This window comes from Dermochelys coriacea, chromosome 8 (assembly GCF_009764565.3).
Source record: "Dermochelys coriacea isolate rDerCor1 chromosome 8, rDerCor1.pri.v4, whole genome shotgun sequence".
NCBI classification, from domain to species: domain Eukaryota; kingdom Metazoa; phylum Chordata; order Testudines; family Dermochelyidae; genus Dermochelys; species Dermochelys coriacea.
The window spans coordinates 47,038,878-47,050,299 of NC_050075.1; the positions used below are offsets into that span (position 1 = coordinate 47,038,878).

At 47.0% G+C, this 11,422-nt stretch overlaps 1 long non-coding RNA gene across 1 annotated transcript; it reads right to left on the reverse strand.

Annotated features, from left to right (window-relative positions):
- Positions 1-1,575: 1,575 nt before the first annotated feature.
- LOC119859661 lies at positions 1,576-10,551 on the reverse strand. Its single transcript, XR_006273848.1, has 2 exons — positions 10,005-10,551; positions 1,576-2,949 (listed from the first exon to the last, which is right to left on the reverse strand). It is a non-coding gene; the product is annotated as an uncharacterized LOC119859661 (long non-coding RNA).
- Positions 10,552-11,422: the final 871 nt, after the last annotated feature.

Below are 11,422 nucleotides of genomic sequence, written 5' to 3' on the forward strand. Positions count from 1 at the left end.
CCCCCCTCCCCCCCGAGCCTCAATCCTGCAAACATGTAACACACATAAGCATTCTCACTGAAGCCAGCAGGGCTACACATGTGCATGAATTTCACTGTATGCACAGGCATTTGCACTACCAGAACCTATGCAATAATAGCAATCTTAGAATATGCTAGTAATATTCAGATCTGCTAATCAGCACAATCCATAGCCTTTAACAGAAAGGTCTGCTCGTTATTCCCAGGGCTGTCCGGGATGCATTTACGATTCAATAAAAGAGGCCCCAGCATTACACCAAAATAATTACTTACTAAAACAAGCCTGTAAAACTCAAGGTCTGTCCCAAATAAAGGGCAAAACAGAGACTTTTCTTCCCCCTAGTTTAATAACATAAATCTAGTGAAAAGCATCTTGCTGCCATAAAATCAGTTCCGCATTCATAAGAAGTGACTGATTTACTAACTGGGATCAGGTCCTGCCAGGGACTCAAAGGGAGCAGGATGTGGGGAGACATTTTAATTATGAAAGTCGTGTCCATCATTATCAGTAGAAGGCAGTTTCCCACTTAACCTCTAACATTTTTAGACAAAATAAGATACAGCAAAGTGGTGGATGATGTTACATCTTAAAATTAAGCTGTTCATACTATCGCTAGAGAGTGCATTTTACTGTATGCCTCAAGTCCCCCAGCCCAGAAATGCACGTCCCTCCTGCCATCCCTGAGATGGTTTTATATGAAAACATATTGTGACAAATTAGCATAGGAGTTGAACATCAAAAAGTCTGATCCAGGGCAGATGCTTCATGTGTTTCATCTATTTCTGACACCCACACGAGGCTTTACCCTTTTAACTCCTCAGTAACATTTTTATGGCTTTTCATACAACAAAAGCACTTGGAAGTGAATTAACTGACTCACATTAAGTCCTTCCCACCATAGGCTCAGCCCCTCACTAAACCCAGCCTTTTCTAAATTCAGGACATTTTGCATAAATTGCCTCCCATTGCTAGGTTCAGCTTCTCTGGTGGTAGGAGCCCCATTCTAGATGGACCACTAGCTGGTGTCCCCTTTTCTAGCACCATGTTATCTAACCCTGCTCAGTGCTGGTACAAGCAACACAGGGCTTAAAATACTGGCAGCAGCCAGTGTCCATTGTGGTTCTCACCTCTGGAGATGGAGCAGCGTTACAAAATTTAGCTAGTGTAAAGAAGGCTCTGGGCTACCTCCTACATCCTCCCTGCCCATCCATGTCCTTGTCTTGAGTAATTCCCCTATGTTTAGAGAATAAAAAATTCCCAAGAAGAGACTAAGCAAAGCCAGCAGGATGAAAATGACATCAGTCCCCATTCGTACTCAGTGAAAAACCCACAATGGGTAAAGAGCAGCACAGAGGGATTAAGTGACTTGCTCAAGTTTTCATAGCGATGCAGTGGAAGTACCGGAAATGGAACTCAGCTCTGTTGGTCCCCTGTCCCATGAATTTTCCACTGGACTATACTAGCACTTCAGTCCCCTCCTCCTCTTCCCAATGGCTCATCACATCAGGGTGCCCCTTGAACTGCCATTGCCCCATACCATCTGCATGGTCTCTACCACCCAATGGACCCTCTAGTCCCTTGGCAGTGACAATGCAACAGCAGTTAAAAAAAAGCCAACACGATACTTGGGAAATACAAGACAATAGAGACCATAAGCTATTTCCTGAGATGCTATGCTCTGGTCTCTGGAAATTACAGGCAGGGACCTAAGCCCAGCATAAATTTTCCAGAACTTTGTCTCATCCTCTGCTCTGCTTTGTCTGAAAAGCATTGATCCTCCAAGGTGCTCAGCACACACAGCTCCTTACTCCCACTGTGCAGATTCTTCTGCCAAAAAGTCAGTGAGAGTTGAAGATGCTCCTCAGCGCCACCCATGATCCGAATCTTAGGGAAATGATCTGAAATAACATGCAGAAGAACCCCCTGGGGTTTGGAACTGACACTAAGTGCCACCTGGCTTTGGTGCCTTCCACGATCCACCCTGCTCTGATGATGTGTGAGCAGAGCGGTGGCCAGAGGAAAATAGAAAAAGCTTTGTCCCCCTGAACACAGGCTCTAATTCTAAGAAACATTCCCTCTTCTTTCTGCTTCTTCTCTGCGGTGGTTTTCCCCGGAATGAAAAGGCTCCTCCCCTGGAGGAGATGCAAGAAAAATCATGCTGACCTCAGCATCAAGTTTCATCCTTTGGAAGCTTGGTAGTGCCTTGCAGATAATTTATGAGGTGTCAGGGTACTGCAACCACCAGGGCTTGGACTAAGACCATTTTTACACTACAGATGCCATGAACAAGAAGCGATTTAAGTCTGTTTTTCTACAGCACTGTCTGCGTCACCTACGAGCAGGAGCTCACAGCTCCCGGAGATTATTTGTGTAATAGCTGCCCAGGCCATGGTTCCACTGAGACTCCAGCTGGGTCTGATTCCCACCTTTGCTTCATTGCCCGTCTCCTCCCCGTTGAGAAGGGAACTCCCATTTCCTGGTGCTTTGCCATGAAAACGCTCGCTTGCCAAGTTATGCTCTGCCTCTGTGTGTGTGTGTGTGTGTGTTTACACATCCTGCACAAAACCAACGTAGCAGAAATCAAAGAATCCACCATCAAACCACAGTCCCCCACATCCATTAGGATTTCCAGATTTCTCATCTGTGGATTTGTCTTCTCTGCACTTTAGATTTTAGTGGAGGGGGGGGGGTGGAAATAACCAACAACCCAGTCAGTCGCCTCCTAATCCAGTGTGCACCTCAGGCTCCATGAGCGCATTCTTGGGACTAAGGCAGTGTTTCCCTTGGCTGAAATGCCAGGCCTCCTGGCTCCTCTTGAACTGCGGAGCTATAGACATTCCACTGAGTAGTTTGCAGCCTTCCCTGCCAGGAAAACCCAATGTCTCCATGGAGAAATCTCAGTGGAGGAGTTTGATACTCAATCATCAGCTGGAAAAAAAAAAAAAGTGAGAGTTTCTGCCTCCTCAAGACCAACCCTTATTTTAAAAGAAAAGCGATAATGTTCTACAGGAATGGGCCAAGAAACTGGAGTGACATTGCTGGGAGATGTATTGTGCTGGATGGGGGTGAGTACACCCATAAAGGCCTGATCCAAAGCTCACTGAGGTCGATGGGATGCTATCCACTGACACCAATTGGCTTGGGACCAGTCTGAAGTTTGGAGCTGGAAGTGAACTCCCCAAAGGCTAGGTATGTCTGTGTCTGGAGGGTTGGTTTGGTCCAATATTGAGATAGGAACCAGCTACAAATTTAGGACTCAAGGAAAGAGACTATATATAAAGGGCCTTTTCATACTTAACATATTAATTCCCCATGGGCCAGATTCTTACATCCTTACTCCTACTGTGCAGATCCTTCTGCCAAGAGTAGTCTTGTTGATTTAAATGAGACTATTCAGGTAGTAAGGAACAACTCCATGTGAGCAAGTGTGGCAAAATCTGGCCCATGTATCGGAGAGTCACATCTGTTTGCTTCATTGACACACATACATTTTTACAGGTGTTAGCCCTGTTCAGTACATTCAGCAACAGGAAAGCAAGTTGGAGTCTATTCTTCCTGGCACTTCCTCAAAACAATGCTGGTTGCAGGATCTTTCTTATTGGTACCAGTGTAAAAGGCAAAAAGAACAGGAGTTGAGTTTCTAGCTGTGTTATAGAAAAATCATCCTTTGATTTGTAAACCCGGACAGTGGGTCAGAAACCCTGCTTAGCTATTGTTCTAATCCCTTGTGTATCGTGTTTTCATGCATTTAAAAGAACTGCCCAAACAGTAAGTCATTAGGGGTGGGTTTTCAAGAATGCCCATTTGACTTCAACGATAGACTACGGGCTGCCCAGCCCCAGCATAGGGGCCAGAGCCAGTTGCCCACTCAGGGGCTCAGCTCCATCAAACTGGTCAGGGCGCTAATGCCTGGGTTACTAATTCCCATCTGATACTAGGTGGCAATCCCAACGACATAGTGAAGCTGTGTGGTCTCCCTCCGACCCAGAGGGGGACTGATGACTGCCACACTGCTACAGGCTGTGAAGGTAGATGAGGGCTGCAGCAGGATGAAGGTCTCCAATCATCTTGGTTTCCTTGCCATTGGATTATGATCCTCATCCTGTCAAGTACCATGTGAACATTGGTGTGCAGTGTCTCCACATTAAAATAATTCTCACACAGGTGTCTTCCATATTTACGTCCAAGTCCTGTGGCAATTGGTGAGTGGTGATGGGACTAGGACAGTGATCACCGGACGCTCCTAGTCACCGACCGGCACACAGGCAGCCAGTGTCAGATGGTCATTTATGCATTTGGACAGAGGCAGGAGTGCAACTAGGCGGCTGCAACCGGCACTGAGCAGCCCTTTTTACGATCCACTCGCTCACCCTGCATGGGGAGGGGGCTAAAAAGGGTGGCCTAAACATAGTCTGCCTCACCTCCCCCCAACTGGATAACCACATCCAGCGGGATTACCTTACTGCAGTCAAAACTGAGCAATGAAATTTAGAACCTGGAATATTGACATTAACTCGTGGGTGACCCATACCCTCGACTGACCAAAATGGAACAGGACCTTGCAGCAAGGATTTAGGATCCCAGTATTTCAAGACCCAATGGAGACCACAGGAAATGGAGAAACAGGAAAGGGGGAAGGAACATGCTGAAGGCCAACTCAACAGTCCAGATCCCTCCCCTTCCACCGGGAAATGTCTGTCCCAACCGTGACAAGATCTGTGGATCCCAGATTGGTCTCATTAGCCCACATGCAGATCCATCAGCAATAACCAGCTATCATTTTATGGAAGACAGTCATCCTCAAACTCCAGGGGATCACTGGCTATTTCTACTCATTTGTATTACAGTATCCTCTAAGGCCTCAACTGAGATCAGAGGCCCATCATTTAAACATAATAAAAGACAAATCCTGCTCCAAAGTGTTTACGGTCTAAGTAGACGAGACAGACAGAGTAAGAGTATTATCTCCATGTTACAGATGGGAAACTGAGGCACAGAGAGGTTAAGGCCCAGATCCTCAAAGGAATTTAGGGTCCTAACTTCCATTGGAATAAATGACTTGCCCACGATCACACAGAGAAGTCTGTGGAAGAGCCAGCAATTCATCCCTGGTTTCCTGCATCCCAGTCCAGACCTTTAACCTTCCTCCTTCTCTGAATAATGGAGAAAGGCGAAAATCTCCATGTTTGCTAGCCCAGGACAGAATTGTGTCTATTGTTGGGAGGGAATATTTCAATTTGTGCGTCTTACAGCTAGTCAATACCCTGGGTGGTATTTCTCTCCCTTCTCCCCCAACCTCTTCTCTTTTATGATGGCATGACTTAACGCCCTTGTGTGGCTGACGGTACCCATTAGACTAGACTCTGATACAAAACAGCTGTGGGGGGGGAGGGAAGAGGAGGGAGAATAGCAATTTAGAAAACAATTAAGAACATCAATTCCAATTCATTTGCTTGGCCAGAATAAGTCATTTATAAGAGGTAATTGGATCCCCAGCAGCAAGAGATTAAAGGTGAACTCCATTATCTCCCATTTGCAGGAATCCATTTTAACCTGTTACAAAAGGGGGGGGGGGGAGAATTTTTGTCTGAAAACGCAGTTTGTCTACTGCCTTTGTTTGGGAATTGGACTGCATGTATTTAGGAATTCCCTCCATGAGGAATAGTCTGTTTCTAATCTAAAGGCAGCCATCAGAACTTTACATTTCTAATGCACCTTTCATCAAGAAGGATCCCAAGGCATTTTACAGCCTGGCTATGTAAGAATTACTTACCCGCACGGAACTGCAGGTACCTACAGGGTGAAATGTCTAAGCGTAAATGTATACAGCAAATAACGTAGGCCATTGTGATGGGAGCTCACCTCACAAATGGCAGAGCAGGTTAAATTAGGTCAGTGAACCTTATATGTTGCACCTGGGTGAAAGCCAGGTATCAATAAAGCCTATGGAAGGTGATGTTCAGCTGGAATGGAGCAGGTAGGACCCATATAAAGGGATGAAGCTGAGAACAGAAGAGACCTGAAGGGGAAGTAGTCTGCAGTCATGTCTTAGGAAAAGGGAGGTTTGTTTGGGGTTACAGAGTTTGGCAAAAAGTCAAAAAAGGGGAAGTAATCTGCAGTTACTCCCTGGAAGGAGGAGCTTGGGCCAGCACACCCAGAGGGAGCCAGAGCTGGCTCTAGGCACCAGCAAACCAAGCACTTGCTTGGGGCGGCTCTTTTCAAGAGGCGGCACTTCGGGCAGCAGTCCGGCCTTTTTTTTTTTTTTTTTGCACTTTGGCGGCATTCCGCTTGGGGCGGCAAAAAACCTAGAGCCGGCCCTGGAGGGAGCAGGGACACAGAAGATAGAGAAGGAAAGTAGGAAGGAGTCAAGGAAAATAGCAACAGGGTTTGAGAACAAGACCATAGTTGCTGGAAGCTGGAGTAGTGGGTGGGCCCAGGTTTCCCTACCAGCCTCTAGGAAAGTGGTGAAGGATCAGGCCGTCGACGGGAAGACTGTCTGGAACGGCATGCAGACAGCTGGTCCAGTGGGACTTTGATACACAGCGACCTGGGCAGAGGGCTGATTCGTGAAGAAGAGAGCACTGCACGTACTGGAGAACAAGGGGGAACATGAGCAACCAACAGAAGGGTGGCATCAGACCTAAGTGGAGCTAATCCCCAGATGCAACCACAAGGAGGCACTGCAATGGCAAGCGAATCCAATCACAGCCATACTTAGAGGATGAGGGACACTATTCTGGGAAGCAGTGACTCTGAAAATGATTGGGGGGGGTGAATAATTAGCTGAACATGAGCTCCCAGTGCAATGCTGTGGCCAAAAGGCTAATGCTATCCTGGGTTACGTAAAAAGGGGAATCTTGACTAGGAGCAGAGAGGTTATTTTACCTCTGCATTTGGCACTGGTGCAACTGCTGCTGGAATAGTGGGTCCAGTTTTGATGTTCACAATTCAGGAAGGAAGCTGACACACTGAAGAGGATTTAGAGAAAAGCCACGAGAATGGTTAAAGGATTAGAAAATATATTCTATAGTGATAGACTCAAGCAGCTCCAACTACTTAACTTAACAAGAGAAAGTTGATTTGACTACTGTCTGTAAGTATCCACATGAGGAACAAATATTTAATAGTGAACTCTTCAATCTAGCAGAGAAAAGTATAGCATAATCCAATGGCTGAAAGATGAAGCTAGACAAATTCAGACTGGAAATAAAGTGAAATTTTTAACAGTGAGAATAATCATTGGAACAACTTACCAAAGTTCATGGTGGATTCTCCATCATTGACAATTTTTAAATCAAGATTGAATGTTTGGGTTTTTTTTTTTTAAAAGATCTGCATTAGAAATTATTTTCGGGAAGTTCTCTGCTATTATTCAAACTAGATGATCACAGTGGTCCCTTTGGCGCTGGAACCTATGAATCTATGAAACACAGCACTGTTACACCAGAGCTTATAAACAGGAAGTAAAGCATGGAGCACACCCTTGAAACTGCAGGGGAAATTTAGAAAGGCAAGCATATAATCAGCCAAACTGGTATTTGTCCAGGAAACAAAAAGTTAACACCTTTACTCTGCCAGAGAACCACACAAGATCTTTAATGACTACAAACAGTCAAGACCCTGGTTTTACAGCCCATCCTGAAGACTGGGAGCCAGGAGACCCAGGTTCTATTCCCCATTCTGCCACTGACTCGCTGTCTCAAATTGGGCAAGACAACTCACCTCTCTAATCCTCAATTTCACCGTCTGTAAAGCAGGATTAGCACTTGCTTATCTCACAGTGTTCTATATGGCTCAATGCATGTTAAGTGCTCTGAGCTCCTAAGGGTATGTCTAAACTACAGCTGGGGAGGTAATTTCCAGCCCGGGTAGATGTACATGCACTAGTTTTGATTGAGCTAGCGTGCCGAAAATAGCAGGATAGCCATGGTTGTGCAGGTGGTAGGCAGGCTAGCCATGCCTAGTACAATCCTGTCCCAGATCCAAGGTATGTAGTCGGGCAGTGAATCCCTCCTGCTGCCCACGCTGCCATAGCTACATTGATGTTTTTAGCATACTAGCTCAGTCAAAGCTAGTGCCCATCAGTCTACCTAAGCTGAAAATTCCACCTTCCAGCTCCAGTGCAGATGGTTCCTAAGAGACACGGGAATCTGTACAGTGCCAAGTATTTCATTTGCCTCTGTATTTTCATGCCAGAGAAGCAAATATCCTTTGGAGACTCCCTCATTAAGTGAGCGGTTGCTGTTATCCAAGCTCCCTTGAGGGTGAGGTAGGGGCACTGGTCAAAGGGAAGATTAGCTGATGGCTGTCTCAGGCTGTATGGGTGTCTCATATGGATTTTCACCTCTGCAGTCCTGGCTGGAGAGCCAGTCCTACCAGACCAAGACATTCTCAGCACACACCCTGCCAAGCTTCCCATGGGAGCAAGCCCTTAGGGGGATGGAATCCAGAGGAGCTGTGACTATAAGTCATTCTCCTTGACTAAGGTGGTTCTCTCCTGAATGGTGGACAAGGCATACACTGCAGTAAACGGAGCCCAGAACAAACCTGTTTGTCGCGGTGCAGGGCGGGGCAGGAAGCTATGGTGCTGGAAAGCAGCATGGTCCAGTTTGTCAGGCGCAGGCCTGACTCAGGAGATCTGGGTTCATTCCCCACTTCTCCTGTTGACTTGCCCTGTGATGTTGGGCAAGTCATGAAATCTTTCTCTGCCTCCGTTTCCCCACCTATAAGAGGGGTGAGAATACTTAACCCTTCCCCTGCTGTAAAACCCTTTGAGACCTATGAAAACACTAGGGACTAGGTTGTGTCTTTTAGGTGCAGCCTTGAGAAGGAGACACCCCAAGGAGGGCAGTACTGTCCCTACAGACACCCTACCCCTAGGAGACACTTTTGGCTCAGTCTCTTCTGCTGTGCTGTGACAAGGATCTTGCAACATCCCTTTCTGTGAGTGCAGCATCCAGCCAGGGCTCTGCTGCCTCAGTTCCAGAAAGAGCATCTGGGATTGTGCTTCCCCGTTTACCCCTCTTCCCTGCACAGCCGTGTTAAGATCAGTCACATATAGGGTTGCCAGCCCTCTCGATTGGATCACAAGCCTACCAATATTTGAAGTTTAATTTTCAAGCCCCAGCCCCTGTAGATTATGTGAGAATCTCCGCTTCCACAGCAAGGGGAAAAAAAACCACAAGTTTCTAGCCATCCTGATTGCAGATTAGAGCATGAAAACATGAAACTTAATGGCTCAAAAGCCAGAAGTCAACTAAAAAGAATCCAGAAATATTATTTTTAAAAAAGCTGGTGATTTTTAAACCAATCTTATTATTTTTAGGGACTTGTCTCCTGCTCTTTGAACGCTTAGGGGAGGCAATACTGTGTGTACCATCCTCATTAAGAGACATTCAAGTAGCTTTAGGCCCAACATTTCTCAGCGGGGTGACAACAAAGAATGCTGAATAGAAATGGTTTCCTGGGAGCAAGGACTTTGTTTGCTCTTTAAATTCAGTGAAACCCAGGTAGGGGATTTAAACCTTTTCTTCTAATGTTGGAGACCCAAACACAGTCATGCCAGGTGCTGAGACCCCGGCAAAAGGATGATCCAGGGGTTCAATTCCCCACTCTTCTATAAAAAGCTTCTTGGGTGACCTTGGATAACTGCCCTGCCTCACAGGGATATGATGAGGATGGATCCATTCAGGATCATAAGGGGTTCAGATACTATAGTGATGAAGGCTTGTAGAAAAAGTGCAATCACTGCTGAAACACCTCTAGTGGCTGGGAGTGGCTCTTTCCTCAGTCTTGCTGTCACATCTCATAACTCGGCCCTTTGGCCGGGTCATTTTAAAGTTTCTCCCCTTCCACGGTAACAATATCCAACAAAAACAAATGTCTAATAGTCTGCTGCCCTCAATGCTAGGCCCGGTGGTCCATAAATCTTTTTCTCCAGGCTTCCAGTAGTCCATATCCCCTTCTCTGGAACTTCATCTTACCAGTGGCAGGTGGGGAACTCAGGGCCTCCCTACACTGGGGACCCAGTAACAAGCAATCAAGGTCTGCTCCATCAGATTCCTTGCTACTGCTTCCCTGGACATCTTCCACCATGGCCTGTCAGCAGGCTTCTCCCGCACCTTTCAAAGTTCACCCTTCTTTCAGGGCCAGGCTGTTCCTTGGAATCCCACAATAAATCTCAAACCAGAAGTACAATCTAACCCAACTTCTGTCATCTCAAGGCTTCACCTATCATGACTCTTAAGTTCCTCGCCAAACACCTTCCACGGCTGTCTCCCTGAAAGTCCTGATCCTGCCCTTTGATTAGGGTGCTTCATCACTGGTGTCTGCTACAGTGGCTGCTCTGTGTCTCTTCTGGCCTCTTGCCACCCTTCCCTACTCAGGAAAGGATCCCAGGGCCAGCTTTCACCCTGGGCTTCATCCTTGACCCCTATCAGTCTCTCCACTGTCTAGGCCAAGCCAGTGCCTGTAGCTTTCCTCCTTGCAGTCCCACTCTACTCTGAGCTTCCTCTCTTTATACTAACTCCCAGCTCTGCTCCAGCTGGGATCCCGCTTTAATTAGGCCTAGCCCACCCTCCAGGTGCAATTAGGTGCCTTAATTGAGCTCTCAAGCTCTAGTAAACTTTTTTTAACCTGTGTGGATACACACCCCATCACAGGGCCATATAAGTGCCACAGATAGGAAACAAAGCTGACTATAGATCGACCCTTCTAGTTTCTCTGTCCAAGTGGAGTGAAGTGCGAAAATGAAACAAAGGGGAAAAGTAAATCTGAGTTCTAAAAGGCTTTCCATTTTAATCATCTCCAGTGTCATAACACAGGTGAAGGAATTTTTCAAAGATTATTTATATCTTGCCAGTAATAGCACTGATCTCTCTTAGCAGCCAGTATTCTATGTACTTGGGAGAGGTAATACAATCTATTGGAGGAGATGGGACAAAATCCACTTTCCTAGGAGAACCCAGAGGAAAAGAGAGGACTAGGGGGCCCCAGCTCCAATCTCCTTCTCCCCACTGCCTGCAGGGGCTCGGAGCTCCAAAGTCCCCTGCTGCCCATGGCTTGGAGTTCTGGGGGCCCCCACTGCCCGCATCAGCTGTGGGGTACCCCTACTGCCTGCAGCAGCTCAGAGCTCTGAACTGCCACAGGTGGCGGTGGTACCCTACCACTTTTAACATTTAGGTTCCCCCCTGCAAGGCCCCACCACAACAACTGTTCAGTACCCCATCTAGACCCACCCCACTGCCCAGCACCCCCACACACACAGACTTCCCCCACACCCACTGCCCAGCTCCCCCTACCCCCTTACTGCCCAGAGCCACCCCCCAGAGACCCACTATCCCACATCCTGCCCCTCAGCCGCACTCACCAGCCCCACTGGGAGGTGACTGTTTCCACCAGG